At 35.9% G+C, this 21,141-nt stretch overlaps 1 pseudogene; it reads left to right on the top strand.

Annotated features, from left to right (window-relative positions):
* Positions 1 to 17,703: 17,703 nt before the first annotated feature.
* On the top strand, positions 17,704 to 20,906 carry LOC102738276 (serine/threonine-protein kinase Nek4 pseudogene; annotated as a pseudogene).
* Positions 20,907 to 21,141: the final 235 nt, after the last annotated feature.

Here is a 21,141-nt window from a genome sequence, read left to right as displayed (position 1 = left end):
TGTGCTTCATCTAATCAGTTGAACGCCTTAAGAGCAAAGAATGAGGTGCTCTGAAGAAGGAGGAATTTTGTCCCTAGACTGAAACCTAGAGATTCCACCTATGTCTCCAGCTTTGGATATCAGACTACAACTCTTGTGTGAATATCCAGCCTACCAGCCTGCCCTGCAGATTTCAGATTTGCCAGCCCCTACTAGTTGCATGAGTCAACTCCTTAAAATATATACTATGTAAATATACATGCAATATAATTATTTAAATAATTATCTAATTAATTCATATATATTCTTCGTTCTCTTTCCCGGGAAAACCCTAATGAAACATTTTTTTTTTCCCCCACAGAGGAATGGATCTCAATTTAATAGCTAGATATAGTCTACCTAATATCTACCTCATGAGTTTCTATTTCAAACTTTATTTCTTTCCTTGGACTTTTTATTGTATTACTTTATTCTTTTTTCCCCTAGCATATTGAATTGAAAAGTTAATTCATGTATTTTCATTCATTCATTTTTATTGATAATGTTTATAGCTATGAATTTTCCTTTTCTTCATTGCTGTAAATATAGCCTACAGCCTATAATATGTACTTTTGTGCTCACTATTTTTAAAGATTCTATAATTTCAATTTATATTTTCCTCTTCACCAAGAGTTGTTTAATAGAGGCTTTTGTAACTTCCAGGCTGAAGGCCTTTTTACAATTTGTTTATAATTTCTATGTAGACTACACTGTGGTTGGAGATACTGTTTGTGATGTTTCTATTCCTGATATATAATTAATGTTGTGATGTTCCATATGGATGGGAGAAAAGTTGTATTCTCTATTATTAGGGTGTTAAATTTCTACATTTACCCAAAAGAGCTATCTTGCTGATCTCACTGTGTAGATCATCTGTGTTCATATTTAGCTTTCAATCTGTTATATGTCTTTTACTGAGAGTGGTATGCTAAAATCTCCATATCCATTCTGACTGGTGTAAGGTGGTATCTCATTGTGGTTCTGATTGGTATTTCCCTTATGGCAAGTGATGTGGAGCACTTTTTCATGTGGAGAAAGGGGAACCCTCTTACTCTGTTGATGCAAGCTGGTACAACCACTCTGGAAAACAGTATGGAGTTTCCTCAAGACATTAAAAATAGAGCTACCCTACGACCCAGAAATTGTACTACTGGGTATTTACCCCAGAGATACAGATGTAGTGAAAAGGAGCCCATGCACCCCAATGTTCATAGCAGCAATGTTCACAATAGCCAAATTGTGGAAGGAGACAAGATGTCCTTCAACGGATGGATGGATAAAGAAGATGTGGTTCATGTATACAATGGAATAATACTCAGCCATCAGAAAAGATGGATATCTACCATTTACATCAACATGGATGGAACTGGAGAGTATTATGCTAAGTGAAATAAGTCAATCAGAGAAATATATGGTTTCACTCATATGTGGCACATAAGGAATAGTGCAGAGGACAATTAGAGTAGGGGATGGAAAGTGAATGGGAAGAAATCAGAGAGGGAGACAAACCATATGAGACTCTTGACTCCGGAAAACAAACTGAGGGTTGCAGAAAGGGAGGTGGGTAGGGGGATGGGGTAACTGGGTGATGGGTATTGAAGAGGGCAGGTGATATAATGAACACATACTCAACTAATGAATCATTGAACATTACATCAAAAACTAATGATGTACTATACCTTGGCTAATTGAATTTAAATAAAAAAAAATAAAATAAAATTCCTATTTCTTTTTGTATCTCTTAACCCCATTTACAGTTTTAGTAAATATTCACGTGCCCTTAAACAAGTGAAGAAATTTGCATTCACTAAATATTGTGTATCAGTTATGTTGCTTATATTATCTGTTGTATATTTTCTTAGATTTTGCCTTAAAGTTGTTAGCTGCAAACAAGTTCAAAACTGCTATACATTCGTAGTGAACTTTCTCTTTTATATAATCATCCTCTTCATTTCTAATAACCCTATTTGCCTTAAAGTCAATTTTGATTACTTAATATTAAAACATTTACATAAGCTTTATTTTTATTGATATTTTTTCATATATCTTTCTATTCCATTACTTTTAATGTTCTGAAATCTGTATCTTGACATGTTTTGGGGGCATGTTTACATTGTGTTTTTCCAAACTTAGCTAATAAAGATTTTATTTGATATTTCTTCTATTAGTATTCTATTATAACTTCTGCTAATAATCCTTTAATTGTTTCAAGTTGATCTCAATTATTTTTCCATATTCTAGTACAGAAGTTTTCTTCACAACACTTATTAAATAACCTGTCTTTTCTTCAAATTTTGTTGTTCTCCTTTTATAATTTATCTAACACCCATATATACAGGGGTCTTTTTCATTCACAAAAATACATGGGTCTGATTTGGAGCACTTCATTTATATATCTGTCCTATTCTTCTCTGTCCTACACCACTGTCATTCTCTGCCTTTATAATACGTCTTAATATTTTTTAGAGTAAATCTCTCATCATTGTTTCACTTTTTAAAGCACAGACTGTTATTTTTAACTTGTTATTTTATCTTGTTCTGGTCCTACAGGTGCTTCACATAGTCTTAAGATTCTTTTATCTTACACCCTTGCCATAATCAGGCATCTATAATATATTATTCATTCCTTTATATAATTATTTTAGGATTTCCTGAACTAAGCTAAAAAAAAAAAAAACCTCTTTAAAATTTAACAGCTACCTAGAAAATCAATGTTTCAAGGAATATATCTTTGGAAACAGCACTATAGATCAACTTTAGTTATAGATGCATTAATCCTGAATAAAATATTAGCAAATGGAATCCATTTGTGTCATTAAAACTAATACCATGACCAAATTTGGTTTAGTTTAGTATGCAAGAGTGATTTCAATATTAGGAAATCCATTTAGGTAATTGATTATAATAATTAGTTAAAGAGAAAAATATATGATTATCTCAATAGAATCCAAAATGTCTTTTGATAACATTCAACAACCACAAGATAGAGAAAATTTACTACCCCAAAATAAACAAAACATGACTTTATTAGTATACTATAATAGAAAAGTTTTTATACAAAAAAAATCATATCTACTATTAAATTAATAGAAAAAATTACATTAAAACAATATTATTTATATGAATGTCAAATGTATATTAATATCTTAAAAGTATATGTTATCAAGCATTTTGTGAAGCATCTTATTTGTGCAACATAATAAGAGACAAAATTAGAGAGATAACATATTATTATTTACAAATAACATATTTGTCTCCACAGTAAATTCAAGAAATCAAACAATAATAAAAACTATAACATTAATGTCAGAGTTCAGTAATATAGACTAATTTAAGATTAATATAGATATTCAGATATCAAAATGGTTCTAATAAAAGAGTTTGAAGGATAAATGAATAGAACAAAATGCAGATTCAAGAAGCAGAATTTATTCATTTATTATTTATTTATTTATAAAAATTTAAATTCAATTAATTAACATATACTGTATCGTTAGTTCTGAAGTAGAGTTCGGTGATTCATCAGTTGCATATAACACTCAGTGCTCATTACATCACGTGCCTTCCTAATGCCCATCACCCAGTTACCCCATAGGAAGCAGAATTTAATATCTATTAAATGAGATATTTCCAACTTGTGACCAAGAAATAAATTAATCAACAAATTTCATTTACTAATACCCTAATATTTTCAATAAAGCTAAATCTGTATTTCACAAAATACAAAAATTTAAGTCTGTATGAATTATGGGTTAAAATGCAAAAGATAATAATATGTAATATATAATATTATATTTTATATTATCATGTGGAAAATGACAACATGATGCTATATCCATAAGCTATAAATGAAAAAAGAAATTCATGGCTACATAAAAATATAAAACTTTTTATATACTCTCAACAAAGTAAAAACACAAATGGTGTATGAGAAAAGTATTTACCATTTTTAAGTCTAAAAGATGCCTAAATTCATTGTTACAGCAGGAATTTTTATTAATAAACAAAAAGATTATCAACAATTTTTGTAATGGGAGTATCTCATTCTTCATTGTGATTTTTTTTTTCAAATCTTTAGTCATTCTCAGCCTACTAAAAAGAGAAAAGATTGAAAAGAGAAAAGATTGAAAATTTCCCCAACTCAAATGAGGATTTCTGTCCTTTTGTATATAAATCAGGTCTTGTTTTCAAAATCCTCCCCTGCATATGTGATTATGTGAATGTGTTTGCACGGGCATATTGTTATGGATAGACATGGGTCTGAGAAGGGTATGCTGATAACTTGCCTGGGTGTTTAGAGTCAATCCATTTGGTGAATGTATGATCTTAATAAAGTTTGATCTGTTCTGATTTCTTCTTCAATCTTATCTCACTTTTCCTATATTTTGGAAATTCTCCAACATTTTTAATATACCAATTGAACATTATCTCATTATCTTGTCTATAGTATTGTTCTGGAAATATATATTTCTTTGAAGAAAACATATTCGATTTATTATAATACCATAAATATTCTTGAATATGTAAATATGTATATATCTGTCAAATTAAATATAATTTGAGGCTAAAGAGGAAATAGACATTTTTTTCTCAGTCACTGTGTGCCAGTTGACCAGAAATATTTTATTAATTTTATTAAGCACCAGCCAGTGTACATCCTTTTAAAGAGTGTAAGGGGAAACTTTTTGTCCTATTCTCCATCCTCTGACTAGCTTTTTGCTTTGTAATAAGGACCAACTTCTCTCCATTTTCAACGACACCACTATAGACCATGTAACAATTATCCCTACTCAAGAATATTGCAATCAACTAACTTAAGTCCTTGCTTGCTGTAGCCCACCCCCTCCCAAATCTAATCTTCCCAAGGCAGCCTGAATATAAATAATATCACAAGTTTAATTTCCTAATAAAACCCCTCCCACATCCTCCTCTCATACATATAAAAATCTCCAAGTCCTTTGTCCTAGTCTATTAAACCCTGCATGCCCAGCCCCAGAAGTCATCTATCAGTTACATTTACATATACTATTGATTCCACCTTAGAATCCTTGAGCCAGCTTTTTCTTAATTTTGAAGTTCTTTTTCCTCTAATCTCTGCACGGCTGGCTCCAAAGTGTCCTCCAGACTTTAGCTTAAATGTTTTGTCTTCAAAAATGTCTACCATGACCACTTAATCTAGATTACTCTTCTAATCAGGCTAACTCACCACTATAATTTACTTTTCTGATAGATTCCTTCCAACCACATTTCTGATGACTACTATATTTCTTTCTTTATTACCCACACTATGCTATAAAATTTATGAGAGCAGGGACCTGTTCTGTCTTGTTCACCACTGTATCTCCTGTGCTTAGAAATGTGCCAGCACACAGAAGGTACTCAATACATATTTATTGCCAAAATGTATGGCCAGATGGATGGTGAGATTGGAAGAAAGGCACAGGTATTCATGGCTCAGTTCTGGTTTCTTGGCTAGTTTTCTCTGTTGCTGCTTGTTGTGCTCTGATAAGGAGTGGGGCTCTTCTCTGCCTCCTAGCCCCTGAGTGATAAGTGGTCTCCCCCCCTGCCAAATTGCATCCCAAAGCTTCCATCCATGGTACCTATGACTGTAGGGGCAACTTTAATTCAGGGAAGAATGAGTAGAAAGTCTCTCACTAGGTTTTACCTGCATTCACAAATCCATCTTTCTTATTAATAGAGCAGATATAATGATCTTTATTTGGCTTTGTGTGTAAGTTATATAAGAATTTAGAATAGGAAAAAAAAAAACCAAAAACTCCCTGAACATGATATACTCAGAAAGAGGAAACTTCATTAGAAAGCTTGTTGATTCTAGGACATTGCACAGATGTAAGTAAAGAGAAAGAAGGGGACCAATCATATTGTTGAGATATGGTATGAGCAAAATTACAAAAGTACAAACAAAAGATAAATTGAGAAAGACTGAAGACTCCATTTTTGACTGGATTGGAAAACCTTATGTCATCATTTGCTATTCTAGAATATTTCCTACAATGCTGTCATTATTCTAGCTCATGTATATTAAGCATTACTGTAAAAAAAAAATTACATATCACTAAGTCTCCATTTCACTAGACTTACAAGTTCTGCTCCACTTTTATTATCATCTAAACTAATCATCCTGACATAACTATTAAACAATTTTATGTGAGCATTTGTGATAAAAGCAAAAATCAGAAACAATTTCTGTCTTCCTATAGCCCTGTCCATGCTAATTAAAATTGAAAAGACAATTAGATTAAAAATTACCTAAACAACGTGGCTTGATCCATTACAGTCTATTAAACTGACATGTCACTGATTCAGTGTAGTGGCTATAAGCTCTGCTGAGAATTATCTGATGTACTTGTAGTTTTGATTATAACATCTGTGCCAAAATCCTTGCAAAAGAAAAAAAATGTTTTCTTGACTAAATGAGAATGATTGTGCTCACTAAAATAAAGCAAAATACCACTACGATTTGGACATTAATTTTGGATGGAAAGGAGATCCTGAAAGCAGGGAAGTTACCCACTCACCTTGGGTTTTGCTCTCTGGGTTTCATTTTGCTTTTTACTTCAGCACAAGCATGATAGCCATAGAAATATGCTTGCTCCTACCTCTCTCTGAGATAATATAAATAAAATCATGTATAAAATTGTAAACAAAACAATTTTTAAAAATTTCACTCAACAAGATTGAGACCATTTGACATATTCAAAATTATCCTTATAAAACTCAAAGATTAAAGGAACATCATTATACAAAATACAAACACAAAAAATTAAGGAAAGCTGATTTTCTAAAGAACAGGATTCTCATCCTAAGGATTCTGGTAAAACAAAAATATTTGTTAGCAACCCATGTGCCTTCATCATACACACTAACTTAAAGACACGGGACTTGGGTATTGAAGCTTGCCCTTTGGGAACATGGCTGCCATGTGAAGTATCCCAAGCTAGCTCTGGGTCACAAGACCCAGCCACAACCAGCACCAACTACCAGGGAGATGGGTGAGGTCATTTTCAACAAAACAACCTCCCTTAAGCCACCAGATGAATGTAACCACTCACTCAGTGCCCAAGTGAGATCAGCTCAAGTTGCTAAATACAAAATCATTGCCAGAGAAAATGGTTAGAAGTTTTAATTTTGAGAGATTTGGGCCTGGTTTGTTTTGTAGCCGTAGGTAACTTACAATAACTTATAGAGTTTTTATAAATATTAAATAAGTTTATACTCCTACAATGTTTGTAACAGTAGCTAGCACACTGTAAACACTCACCCATATTAGTTCTTAATATTATTATTGTTTTTTTCTCCTGGCTTTACTATGTATCTCAAGGATGGTAAGTATGAATCTAATAGCACATCCTTTATCCATAAATTGGGGGAAAAAATGTAAGGGGTGGTTTAAATGTAGGGCATTGAGATCTGATAAATAAAAGCTAATTTTGCATTAATTTGCACTATGATCTTGGGAAATCAGTACTCATCTCTGGTTCCTAACTTCCTCTTCCATAAAGTGAGAGTGACACTAACGTATCCAAGCTCCTTCCATTTGTATATTCCTGTGTAGATAACTGAGGGTTACCTTATAAGGCACTAAAGCTTTTTTTTTTTTTTGTAAAAAATCTATGGATATTTTATTAAAATATGTTACATTTCTCAACCATCTTGGACCCAGCATCGAGACAGTCAGGCACCTTGGGAACAAACCTCTAGGCACCTGGGACACTCCTTGGTGGCTGTTACTTTTCTTGCAGAACAGCCTGCTGGCTGTTGTAACTTTTTCTTACAGAGCAAAGCACCAGCCAAGGAGCAAGCTTAGATCAGCTCAAACTGGTCAGAGATAAGATTGCCACCAAATGTGACTCTTCATGGACTTTTTCCTTCATCATAATGCTAAAAAACACACCCAGAGGTGGAGACTTAACATGTAAATGAAACGTATGATACATGAAGAAGCATGTTTTATCAACTGTGCTCCCAATGTCCTGGACTTCCCTGCCCCCACATGCTTCGACATCACTCTTTTCCCACCTCAGCCCGTTTCAAACTTCCCCCGGCTATTGTTCCAGGAGGCAGGCTGACACCTTAGTTGTGACGGTGTCTCCCATCAACTGCTGCTGTTGCCCCAGTAGAGCTTTGCCCTGTGCTTCTAAAGTTTGGGCCCAAGTTCATTTCTACCGTTGCTGGGTCCAAGGACCTGAGTCTGGTGACAGTATGCTCAATATAATGGAACCATTACTAAGTTACCCCTGATCACTACAGTATAATATTTTTGCAGATGTAAGGACTGGTTCTCATGAAAGGAAATTTTGAAAGTTATCAACCTATTTGTGTCTACACAACATCCTCCCAGACTGTTGTGCCACGTGAATATTTGTGTCTGCTTAAGTTTTCTGATTGTATAGTTTCATCTATAACTTTACAAAGTGACCATCTAACATCTACTCTGGGCATTCAAACAAAAGCAAAGTTTCTTTTATCATAGGCTGTGATGAAAAAAAGTAAAAAAAGACCTTTAGAACTATGGTAAAAAAGGAAAGTTGAAAAACCACCAATTTATGGCCTGGAGGTCTCTTTCTTAAAAATAAACAAGCAAAGTCAGTGAAATTTACATACAGATAAATGCACTCCATTTATTTAGACAGGAAAATCCTAACGATAATAACAAAGTTATGTTTAATGTATTTACAATTTATTTTAAGAAATAAAACAACGTTAGCAGCTTAAAAAGACCAGTTGTGCCCTTGCTAATCACCCAACTCTTTCTCTATACATATGCATGTATATATGTATATGTACTGGTTCTTCATTTGTGCTGGATTTGGAAGTGAATGTTTTTTTGGAATACAGCCTATAGAAAATAAAGAAACAAATGCAGGCGCCTGGGTGGCTAGGTTGGTTAAGCGACTGCCTTCGGCTCAGGTCATGATCCCCCGGATCGAGTCCCGCATCGGGCTCCCTGCTCGGCGGAGAGTCTGCCTCTCCCTCTGACCCTCCCCCTCCATGCTCTCTTTCTCTCTCTCTCATTGTCTCTCTCAAATAAATAAATAAAACTTAAAAAAAAAAAAAAGCACTGGCAACAGGTTTCAGTAGCTCTTAATAATAGCCTGTGTAAAGAAGTTGTTGACGAGGGCGCCTGGGTGGCTCAGTTGGTTAAGCGACTGCCTTCGGCTCAGGTCATGATCCTGGAGTCCCGGGGTCGAGTCCCTGGATCGAGTCCCGCAACGAGTCCCGCATCAGGCTCCCTGCTCGGCAGGGAGTCTGTTTCTCCCTCTCCCACTCCCCGTTTGTGTTCCCTCTCTCGCTGTGTCTTTCTCTGTCAAATAAATAAATAAAATCTTTAAAAAAAAAAAAAAAAGAAACAAATGCATATAGACCTTCATTTTGAAAGAGCAATGGAAGCTAAAAATGCTATGATAGTAAGATCTAACCAATATGAATTAGAAGATGGTGTTTATTGGTAGGAAGGAAAATGTTAAAGGATTTAGCGAAAGGAGTTGAGCAGTTGTAGTAACTGACACATCCTCTCCCTGAAGGAAATTTCCAGGGCACACCCACACTACGCTTCAGGATGCTGGAGTCTTCTGGGTTTTTGCTTTTTATTTTTATTTTATTTATTTATTTATTTTTTAAAGATTTTATTTATTTATATGACAGAGAGACACAGCGAGAGAGGGAACATAAGCAGGGGGAGGGGGAGAGGGAGAAGCAGGCCTCCCGTGGAGCAGGGAGCCCGATGTGGGGCTTGATCCCAGGACCCTGGGATCATGACCTGAGCCGAAGGCAGACGCCTAACGACTGAGCCACCCAGGCGCCCCTGGGTTTTTGCTTTTTAAAGATTAGGTGTGGGAGCAGAGGGATGGAAAAAAAATAATTAGTTTTTAAGCTACAGAAGACTGAGGTCCTTTTTAAAGGAACAGTGCCACCCTAGATACAAATTTGCAATCACCATATTTTTTTAGAGTTTTAATTAATCCAAGGAAGGGAGCATATCTATGACAAACTATATTCCACTCAAATCCTGAGTTAATACTGCATCGTTAGTCTCTTCTTCCCTTTCAATATTATAAGAACATTGAAGCCAACTTTTGCAATCTTTCTTTAAATATTTGTACTTTTAGATAGATAGTACCTGTAAGTCACTGCATGGGACAAGGCTTGCATATGTTTTGTCTAATGTCTCATTGTCAACTTTTGTGCATTTATCCCTCTTCTAAACCCAACCGTGCACAGTAACCTAGTAAAAAAACAGACAAAGTGGTTATTTGTGTCTTTTTATCTTTCTCTTGCTGTCCCAGCACTGGTGTGCCTGATTTGGGATCTCTTTTCATTGAGACAAAAATATATGCTGATACTTGTTCACCCTAACATTTTTCTGATTTTCTGTTACTAAAAATTATTTCCTAAGCTATTCCCAAAACTATTTCCTAAAATTTTTCTGTCATTTACCTGTACAGTTATCATTGATTTATAAATACCCAAACTGCAAAACGTTTGGACAAGTGATTATTTCTTATTCTGTCCCTACTGCATGCTATGGCTTTGAGAGAATTGCCTCTTTTAATACTCATATGGGGGAAGATCAGCCTTCATAGAGGTTATGTTGCCAAAGCTTAAATAGTTAGGTAATACAGCCAGGATTCAGAGCCAAGTTTGCCTGAAACTAACCACATACATGTTCACAACTACACTGAATTTTCTTAAAAAATGCACAAGGTAATCATAATCTCTAAAGGTCCAAACAGAGCTAGATCAAATAATTAACACAAAACTAAATCCAAAAGTAAATTTTGAGTTTTTTTAAAAAGCAGTAGCTACAAAGTATAAAATAATTCATATCTTCTGTGTTATAACTTATAGTTAAGTTTTTGTCTAAATACTGTGAAGAATGGCCCTGTACAATTTAATGAATCTTCCATATTTAATGTAATGGTATTCAGTTTTAGTAAAAATTATAGTAATATTTAATCTATTTAATAGTTTCATCATCATTACACTGGGTAATTAAATGTATAGCGTGTCACTTCATAATTTATAAAGGTAAATAATGTCAGTGTCATTTAGTGAAATTATTTGTTTGCCAAATGTTATGAGAAGAGGTCTCTAGATGCTTTTATATAATGTTAGGCATGGCTATTAATTCTTGCTTTCCATAGCTGTATCATCCTCAGATTTAGTAGACAAAAATCATAAAAGGAAGTAAGTAAGATTAAAAGATTAAAGAAATGAAAGAATCACTGCATCTAATGAGCACACATGGTGCTCTGTCAGAACAGATTACCCCATAATGCTTGTGATTAACTAGGCTGCTACTTGTTCTATGAGTTTATAGTACCAGGAGCCAAGTAAGCATAAGAGAAAACAGTCTACAAAATTAGAAGGCTGCTTTAATTTCATATTTATCACCATCTTGTCATTTGTGATCACAGTTCGTCATATATGTGCTTTTGCCTGGAGTGATCAAAATTAAAATTTACTTCAATAGAAGGAGCTTAGTGGAGAACCAATGAGGCTATTCGTTGGGACAAGTAATAAGTACACAAATTAGAATGAATTTATTCCAGTTTGAAAATAACAACATTACAAGAATCTCAAAGGGTTCCCTTTCTTCAATGCTATCATATAATTCCATTACAGGGAAATATGTATCACTAACTCTATTGGTAGTGATGTCAAAGTGATAAACTTTTTGGTACATTGTACTTTTTTATCATGGGATTTCAGTGTAGTCTGATTCTAGAAAAGAGCCCTAGGTCAATGTCTCTTTACAAAGGTGTTGTGGAGACTGAATATTTACTGTCAAGCCACACACAGTAAACATGCAACTAAATAATATAGAAACATGATCAATCATATCATAGCAGTGTATCAAATTCAGAGCCAAGGGGAGATTACAATATATATATATAAACTCTGCTTTCACTTCATGTTCCTGGTAAACATAGTTCTTTATTTTGAAACCATCTTTGACCAGGAATTAAAGCTTCATTCCATTGCAATCAGGCAAGGGCCGTCCGTGTCTCCAGAATAATCAACTATAGTGTTCCCTGATCATTAACTGTGAGCTATAATTTCTGCCCTCTATCTATGCTACCTTTATCTGTCACCTCTATAAAACTATATAAAATTGCTCCAGCTCCACCTGCCTCAATTTTCTCAACATTCTTACCTCATTCGTAACCCTTCAATCTCCATTTGCTTCACACACACTAGCTTTTATTCCACCCAATAATAAGCTCTTTGGGGTCAGGGAAGATTATATACTTTGTTTCATTTCCATAGTATCTAAGACAATGATGAATATATCATAAATGCTCATATATTTTTCATTGAATTTATTTTTTTTACTCTTGTAAAATTTTAAGAAGCCTCAAAATATGACACTCCTCTTTTCTACCCAAGTTCTGAACTGATTGAAAAATGAAAGAAATCATATTTAGAACAAAATCTTAACTTTATTACCAATGAAACAGAAATCTTAGAATGTGGTTTGAGTATTGGGACAAAATGAATTTCCTAATTCTGACTGTACTCCATCATTAGACTGATTAGTCATGGGTAAGTCAGCTCCTTCTTATCTTTTTCTTCTTGGGACTCTGCACTCAAGAGGTCTGCTTTCTGCACTCTTTTTTTTTTTTTTTTTTTAATAAACCGTAAAGCATAGAAAGGCAGCACAGAAAGATGCTTCTTCTATGCATACTCCTAAGATGCAAAAAGACAAAGAGATTTAACTACTAATAACCAATTCCTCTTTTCAACCTCACCAGTCAGCTAGTAGATGAAAGACTGAGAAGGTAGAGAGACGCCAGGAATTTTATTTTAAAAAGTAACCTTCCACATGGAAGGACTATTGAATGAGAGCTCTTTCCCAACACTGTTAACAAAGCAAACAGAATAATGTGTTTATACTAACTGGTGATTTCAGATTATTGTGAAACAGTACGAAGATTTTTTTTTAAAGATTTTATTTATTTGACAGAGAGAGATAGGGAGAGCAGGAACACAAGCGGGGGGGTGGGATTGGGAGAAGTAGGTTTCCCGCCGGGCAGGGAGCCAGATGCGGGGCTTCATCCCAGGATCCTGGGATCATGACCTGAGCCGAAGGCAGACGCTTAACGACTGAGCCACCCAGGTGCCCCAACAGCTGGAAGATTTTTTAATTCAAGGAAATATCCTGGGTAGATTTAAGTAATCAAATATATCTGGTTCCCAGACAATTCAAAAGAACAAATCTAAAATCTGTAGGAATCCCAATTGTTTGTTCACCTTATTCAAGAATAATATTATGAATATGTTCAACCCCACACAGAACGTGTGATATGTGTGTTTACATAATAGTATTATGCATGTAATTAACAATGCATGTGGTCTGAACAAACTCTCTATATCAACAAGAAAAATAATTACATTGATATTGGTGATGGATAAAAGTAGTAAAATACCATATTCAGATTCTTCCGTAATTCAGTAATATAAAGTTTGAATGTGTGAAAGAAACTAAGCTGTGAGTGAAGAAAAATTTTCATTCACACTATAGCAGGAAAGTTGGTTGAATTATTCAATAATCATCTTTGTCATTTAGGGTATTCTTAAATTATTGTTTTATTTACAGACATACAAAGAAGTAAGAGAAATAATAGCAACTGATAATAGTTATAAAAAACTTCTGGAAGTCTAAAAAAAAGGTAGCATATTGGTTCCCTTTGTCCTAATAGAAGTTTAAATATTTTCCGAGAGTCTACCACTGGCATGAATTTATGAGTGTGTAGCATTTTGCAGAGTTGACATGTAGCCCTCAGAAATGTCCCTGTTTGGGGAAATGCTTTTTTCTTGTGAGCACTTCATTAATTGGTCCCCTATGACATGAAACAACCTTAGTCTCCTTTTGAATAATGCTAACCTTTTTGTTAATGTACATGGATTCACTGAGTCATTTTGCTCCCCAAATGATGATTATACAGAATCTAGTCTCAGAAGAGAATTAAACTCATTTGTTCTGGTCTGAAAGCAAAGAAAAATGGAAATATATTTTTGCACCATATAATCTTCTATTATAGGATTTCTGAATAAATTGTGCATTTGAATTATGTTTTTACAGTAGTTATGTGTGTCACAGAAAATGAATGATTAAATGAATTAATGAATGTATAAATGGACATCTCTTGTGTTTGCAAATCATCCTTTTGAATGACAGGTCTTATTGAGAACACTTAGAGTTGCCACATATATCAATTCCTTGTAGCCATCATCAATCAGGGCATATTTTTTACCTCATCACTGTTTTTATATAATGCTAATATTCTAGACTCACCAATGGAAATAAATTCTGGCTTTCCTCTGCTATTTATACTAACAATTCCTAAATCTACATTTATAGCTACATTCTCTTTTCTGAACTCCAGATGTATATTTCAACTATCTAATGAAAATGTATACTTATATACTTCTATCTATATCATATAGACAAATATCTATAGTTGTATATCCTAAGAATATTTCATACATGGAATAGCTATCCTTTAACTCATTTTTTCCCAACCTAATCTTCTTCCCATGTTCCCTATCTTATCGAATGGCATTATCAACCCGGCTAATCAAACAAGAAAACTAAACACAAAACTTTAGCCCTTCTCTTTCTCCATTCCCTATAGCAAATTAATTGCTTCTCTCTTAATATAGTGGAGAAGTGAATGGACTTTAAAATCAGGCAGCCTGAAAAACAAAAACAACAACAACAAAAGAATCAGACAGCTGGGATCTAAGTCCCTATTCCTCTTCTTAATGTTGTGTGACCTTGAGTTTCTCTGAGCCTTAGATTTTTTTATTTTTAATTTTCTTTAAGACATAATTTAAAAATAAAATTTCTCATTTAAAAATATCAATCAAAGTAGAACCAAATAGATAGAAATTCTACATTCATGGATGGCAAGACTCAATGTTGTCAAAATGTCAGTTCTTCCTTATTTAGTCTATAGATTAATGCAATCCCAATCAAAATCCCTATAAGTTATTATGTGGATATTGATAAACTTATTTTAAAATTTCACTGGAGAAGCAAAAGACCCAGAATAGCTAATGCACTATGCTTCAAAAAGACTTAGTAGCTAACTGAAGAGCCTCCCATTGGCCAAAGAAGAGAAAATTTTATAATTTAAAAATTAAATAAGACGGGGGTGCCGGGGTGGCTCAGTCATTCAGCGTCTGCCTTTGGCTCAGGTCATGATCCCAGGGTCCTGGGATCGAGCCCCGCATCGGGCTCCCTGCTCTGCAGGAGGCCTGCTTCTCCCTCTCCCACTCCCCCTGTTTGTGTTCCCTGTCTTGCTGTCTCTCTCTCTCTCTCTGTCAAATAAATAAAATCTTTAAAAAAAAAATAAATAAGAGGAACAGAGAGGGTATTTAGGGCAGTGAAAATGTATGATTATATGATGATAGATACATGCCATTACACATTTATCCAAACCCATGAAATGTACAATGCTAAGAATGAACATTGATGTAAATTTTGGACTTTGGGTGATAATGATGTATCAATGCAGGTTCATCAATTGTAGCAAATGTATCACTATGATGGGGAATGTTGATAATGAGAATGGTTATGCATGTGGGAACAGGAGGTAATCTCTGTCTCTTCCCCTCAGTTTTGCTGTGAATTTTAAGCTCTTCCTAAAAAGTTGTCTTAATAAAAAAAATCTAATTCATAGAAATTTGGGAGGAATAAATGCCATAGTGCATGAAAGCATTTACTACAGTGTCTAACAGGCAGTTTTCAATAATGGTTATTCTACCTATTATTAGTATTATTAAATATGTTTCAAACCCTTCTACTCATTCTGTTTTTTCTAACTTTCCCATAGTTTATTCCAACTCATGTTTCTACTGGGACACTAAAATTACCTAGTACTCTGGTCCTATTTTCAATCTTGAATGCTCCCATCTATTATTCTCTGTAATTTCCCTTACCTTCAGGGTTTTACACATAATTTTCCTTTCTCTGCTTTAATCCATCTTCTCTTCTCATCCGAATCTTACTAGCACCTACTTATATCTTTGTAGGTGTTTGTAAATTAGATGTCAGTTTCTCTGAGAATTCTTCTCTGACTCATAGCCTTCTCCAATAGAAGCTATTTCATACAATGTATCATTAAATATGTTCTAAAAAATTTATCTTCCTGCCTTCTTTTCTATACTCCCCATCAAATGGTAAGATTCTTGAGTTCTGGAACTATATCTTCCAGGTTGACTATTATATTCCCAGTGCTTAGCCTGATGATCATTACATAGGTACTCAATAAATAGTTTTTGAATAAACGAATTTCTAATCTATCCATTTTTTTAAAGATTTTATTTATTTATTTGAGAGAGAGAGAGAGAGAGAGAGAACAAGCGGGGGGTGGGGGGAGGGGCAGAGGGAGAGGAAGAAGCAGGCTGTCCAGGGAGCCCAATACAGGATCCAGTCCCAGGACTCCGGATCATGACCTGAGCCAAAGGCAGATGCTTAACTGACTGAGCCACCCAGGCGCCCCCTAATCTATCCATTTTTGATAAGCCATTAGTAAGTGACAATAGATTCTGGCTATAGTTTCCAGAACATCCAGGCATCCTGATTCTGCTCCTTAGAAATTTTTTGTTTGCTTATTTTGTTTTTAATGATAGAACTCCATAATACCCAAGTACAGACCTTTGATATATTGTTTCCCAATTCTATTCTATTTGTTAAATTGTGATTGTTCTTTATAAATATTAAAATTTTACCAATACTTCCCCAATAACTGGTATTAATATCTATAAAAACTCTTCTTTAGTTTTCAGGAAAATGTCTCCACTGAAATAAGCTCCCGTTTGTGCTTTTGAGAGGTTTAGTAGGTGATATAGAATGCAGTAAAGAAACTATATAACTTTAGAATACCACATATTGAGATTGCAAACCTTCCATAGTACTTAAGAGATCACATTTTCCTAAAATATACAGTACAATGAGAGAATTCAATACTTAGGACTTCCATCTGGCAAACCTGACAAATGAAGGTCATCAATCTGTTCTCAAAAATAGCTTGATGCTTAGACTCAAACCTTGTGAAAATATTTTTTTATTTGTCGTGATCTAATATGCCTCTGAAACTTCCCATCATTCAAGGTGTAAGGTTAAGGAAATGAATCTGCATCTGCTGGTTGGAAAAATAAGTAAGGAGACAATCAGAAAGAGTTACAAAATTTCTTTTCTTTGTTATTTTCCCTTGAAGCAAAAGGTATAGATGTCTTTCAGTTCAAGCTGATTCCACTCCTGATGCTTGATTTTTCCCCTTGCAGGTCTATTTCACTTCATTTAATGATTACCTCCTTGAAAGCAATCACTGCTAGATTCATCCTTCCCATTTCCCCTTCTATTGATCTCATACTTCCAGATCTGCTTTTATATTTACTCTCCGAGATGCCTAACTCTAGGGCAACAACTCCTATGGGTAATTTTTCTGTGAAAAGTTTAATTTGGGGCGCTGGCCGGGATCGCTGTGGCCGCGGCGTCGCTGTGGGCCCAGCCTCCGAGCTCGCGTAGGGGCCCGACAGTCTCAGCAGCCGCCAGCACAGCGGCCTCTTGGGCGTGAGCGGGGTCTCCTGCCGCGGCGCGCGACCCTGGCCAACGCTGCCGCCGCATCACAGCTTTGGGCCGGCGCCGGGAACATGCCCCTGGCCGCCTACTGCTACTTGGGCGGGGGCAGCTACGGGGAGGCGACACACGTGAGGCACTGTCGGGACGGCAGGCAGTATGTCATCAAAAAGCTGAACCTCCGAAGTGCCTCCAGCCGAGAGCGGCGAGCCGCTCAACAGGAAGCTCGGCTCTTGTTTCAGTTGAAGCACCCTAATATTGTCACCTATAAGGAGTCATGGGAGGGAGGCGACGGTCTGCTGTACATCGTCATGGGCTTCTGCGAAGGAGGTGATCTGTACCGAAAGCTCCAAGAACAGAAGGGGCAGCTTCTGCCTGAGAGTCGGGTGGTGGAATGGTTTGTTCAGATTGCCATGGCCCTGCAGTATTTACATGAAAAACACATCCTTCACCGAGATCTGAAAACTCAAAATGTTTTCCTCACAAGAACAAACATCATCAAAGTGGGTGACCTAGGAATTGCTCGAGTGTTAGAGAACCACTGTGACATGGCTAGCACCCTCATGAGCCCTGAATTGTTTTCAAACAGACCTTACAACTGTAAGTCTGATGTTTGGGCTCTGGGATGCTGTGTTTGTGAAATGGCCACCCTGAAGCATGCTTTCAATGCAAAAGACATGAATTCTTTAGTTTATCGGATTATTGAAGGAAAGCTGCCACCAATGCCAAAAGATTATAGCCCGGAGCTGGCAGAACTGATAAGAACAAACTGCTGAGCAAAAGGCCTGAAGAAAGACCCTCTGTGAGGAGCATCCTGAGGCAGCCTTACATAAAGCGCCAAATCGCTCTGCTTTTGGAGGCCACAAAGGCAAAAACCTCCAAAAGTAATATTAAAAATGGCGACTCTAAGTCGAAGCCTGTTCCTGCAATGGTCTCTGGAAACGCTGAATCGAGTCATAAAGTAGTTCCCCTCCAGTCACACTCTTCTGAGGGCTCCAAGACATATGTAATGGGTGAAGACAAATGTTTGTCCCAGGAGAAACCCACAGTCATTGGCCCCTTGAAGATACCAGCAAGTCTGAAAGGCTACATCTGCAAACCAGACGTGAGCAATACCTCAGAATCATTAGCCACCATCAGTAAAGTGAATATTGACATCTTACCTGCAGAAAGAAGGAATTCACTGAGCAACGACTTAGTTCGGCAGAATCAGCCAAGACACTTAGATGCCTCTAATGAGCTAGGAAGTAAATGCAGTATTTCTCAAGTGAAGGAGAAGCTGCAGGATGGCACTAAGCCCAGCCCTCAACCCAGAAACCTAATTCCCGCGTGGTCCTCTGATGATGTCACTGGGGAAAGGAATGACCCAGTGAGACCTCTGCAGCCCCTCAACAAAGACCAAAACCTGAAAGACCAGGATCAAGTTGCTGGTGAATGTGTTATAGAAACACCAGATAGAACCCACCCAGGTTTACAGCCACAGAGTTCTGGCTCTGAGCCTTCCCTCTCTCGACAGCGACAACAGAAGAAAAGAGAACTGCCTGAGCACAGTGGGGAAGAGAGACAGTTCCAGGAGGCTGCTCCTCGACTTTTGCCTTCTCTTCCCACTGTTGGAAAAACGGATGTCACATTAACACAAAAAGATGCTGAAAACCAAAATAGAGTGGCCATTGGGTCTGTGAGCTGTTCGAGGAGCAGGGAGGTGTCATCATCAAAGGATCGACCATTATCAGCAAGAGAGAGGAGGCGACTAAAGCAGTCACAGGAAGAAGTGTTCCCCTCAGGCCCTTCAGTGAGGAGAGCTTCTCGGAGTGCATCAGGGCCAGGGAAACCACAAGAAGGCAGCCAGCCGGCCCCTGCCCAATGGTTGTCTTCCAACTGCACTGTTGCTCAGGAAAGGAAACTCATCCACTGTCTGTCTGAGGATGAATTAAGTTCTTCTACAAGTTCAACTGATAAATCAGGTGGGGATTCCAAGGAACGGAAATGTCATACAAATGAAATGAGTGACTTGGTGCAGTTGATGACTCAGACCCTAAAATTGGAGTCTAAAGAGAGCTATGAAGATCTCCTGGTTCCAGAGCCAGTGTCAGAATTTAAACTTCATCGGAAGTACCGGGATACGCTGATACTTCATGGGAAAGCTGCAGAAGAAGCTGAGGACCTCCATTTTAAAGAGCTACCTTCTGCTGTCATGCCAGGTTCTGAAAAAATCAGAAGAATAGTTGAAGTTTTGAGAGCTGATGTAATCCAGGGCCTGGGGATTCAGCTTTTAGAACAGGTGTATGATCTTTTGGAAGAAGATGATGAATTGGAGAGAGAGGTACGTTTGCAGGAGCACATGGGTGAGAAATATACAACTTACAGTGTGAAAGCTCGCCAGTTGAAATTTTTTGAAGAAAATGTGAATTTTTGAGAATTTAATCTGCCAGAACTAAAGACCTATTTTTAAAGGTTTTTGACTTAAACAGAAACAAACCCATAATAGTGATTGGAGGCCATTCACCGTCCTTATTTCTCCTTTTTTTTTTTTTTAACTGGGAGAAAAGTGGGATCGAACAGAGTAACATGAAGCAATGTCACAAAAGAAAGAAAAAACCTTTGGCTAGCTTACTCTCTTGACGAAGAAAATCTATTAGAAGATGTCTGGTTACTGTTTACTGAGCCTTAAACCACCAGTTTTATATTTAGAACTTTATTTTTAAGGTACTAATTAGCTTGATTAAAGGGCCATAAAATTAGATTGGAAGTTTTATATTGTACTATAGTGATAAATGCATAGGAGAAGTAAATAATATGTCATAGTGATACTCGTCATTGTTAATAACTAGGTAGTAGTTGATAAATTATTTTTTTAAAAAGTTAATTCATGATTCTGGGAGTAGATTTGAATATGAATATGAAGTTGTATCTACTATTTGAGCAACTGAATTCCTTTTTTATATATTGATGGATGTTTAGCCTTTTATTTTCATTTAATATGAACCTCATTTACAGTATATAAGAATTGAAACAAATATTTTGGCTTTGTCAATCAACATTTTTGTATACTGGTCTTTTTTTAAGAGTAATATTTTCATTGGCAAAAACTTTTCCTAAAACACTAATTCCCTTTCCAATTAAGCAATTTGTAAGTGCAGTCCAGCTCCTTTTAGTTATGTTGGACATATTTATCTCCTGAAGTTTTTTGCCTTGTACATCAAATTACTGGTTGTCTTTGAATGTATGACTGTGTATCACATATCTTATTAGTTGTTTACTAAGGGGGTAATTCCCATGTGGGAAATAAATTGTTTTTATATAAAAAAAAAAAGTTTAATTTTTTTCTCTGAGGAGGAATTCAACTTGCAAGACAGCACTATGTTTCTCTTAAGAACACTTTCTTTATTTTCTGTCCTCAGGATGTATATAAAAATGGTACAAATTGTTCATTATATGTTCTCAAAAGTGTTTCTCTTGAAACACCCCTGGGATGTTAATATGGTCAAATACATTTAGTAAATACATTTTAA

This window comes from Leptonychotes weddellii, chromosome 2, assembly GCF_054177405.1.
Source record: "Leptonychotes weddellii isolate Sample4059 chromosome 2, ASM5417740v2, whole genome shotgun sequence".
Classification (NCBI taxonomy): domain Eukaryota; kingdom Metazoa; phylum Chordata; class Mammalia; order Carnivora; family Phocidae; genus Leptonychotes; species Leptonychotes weddellii.
This window is presented reverse-complemented; position numbering and strand designations above follow the sequence as displayed.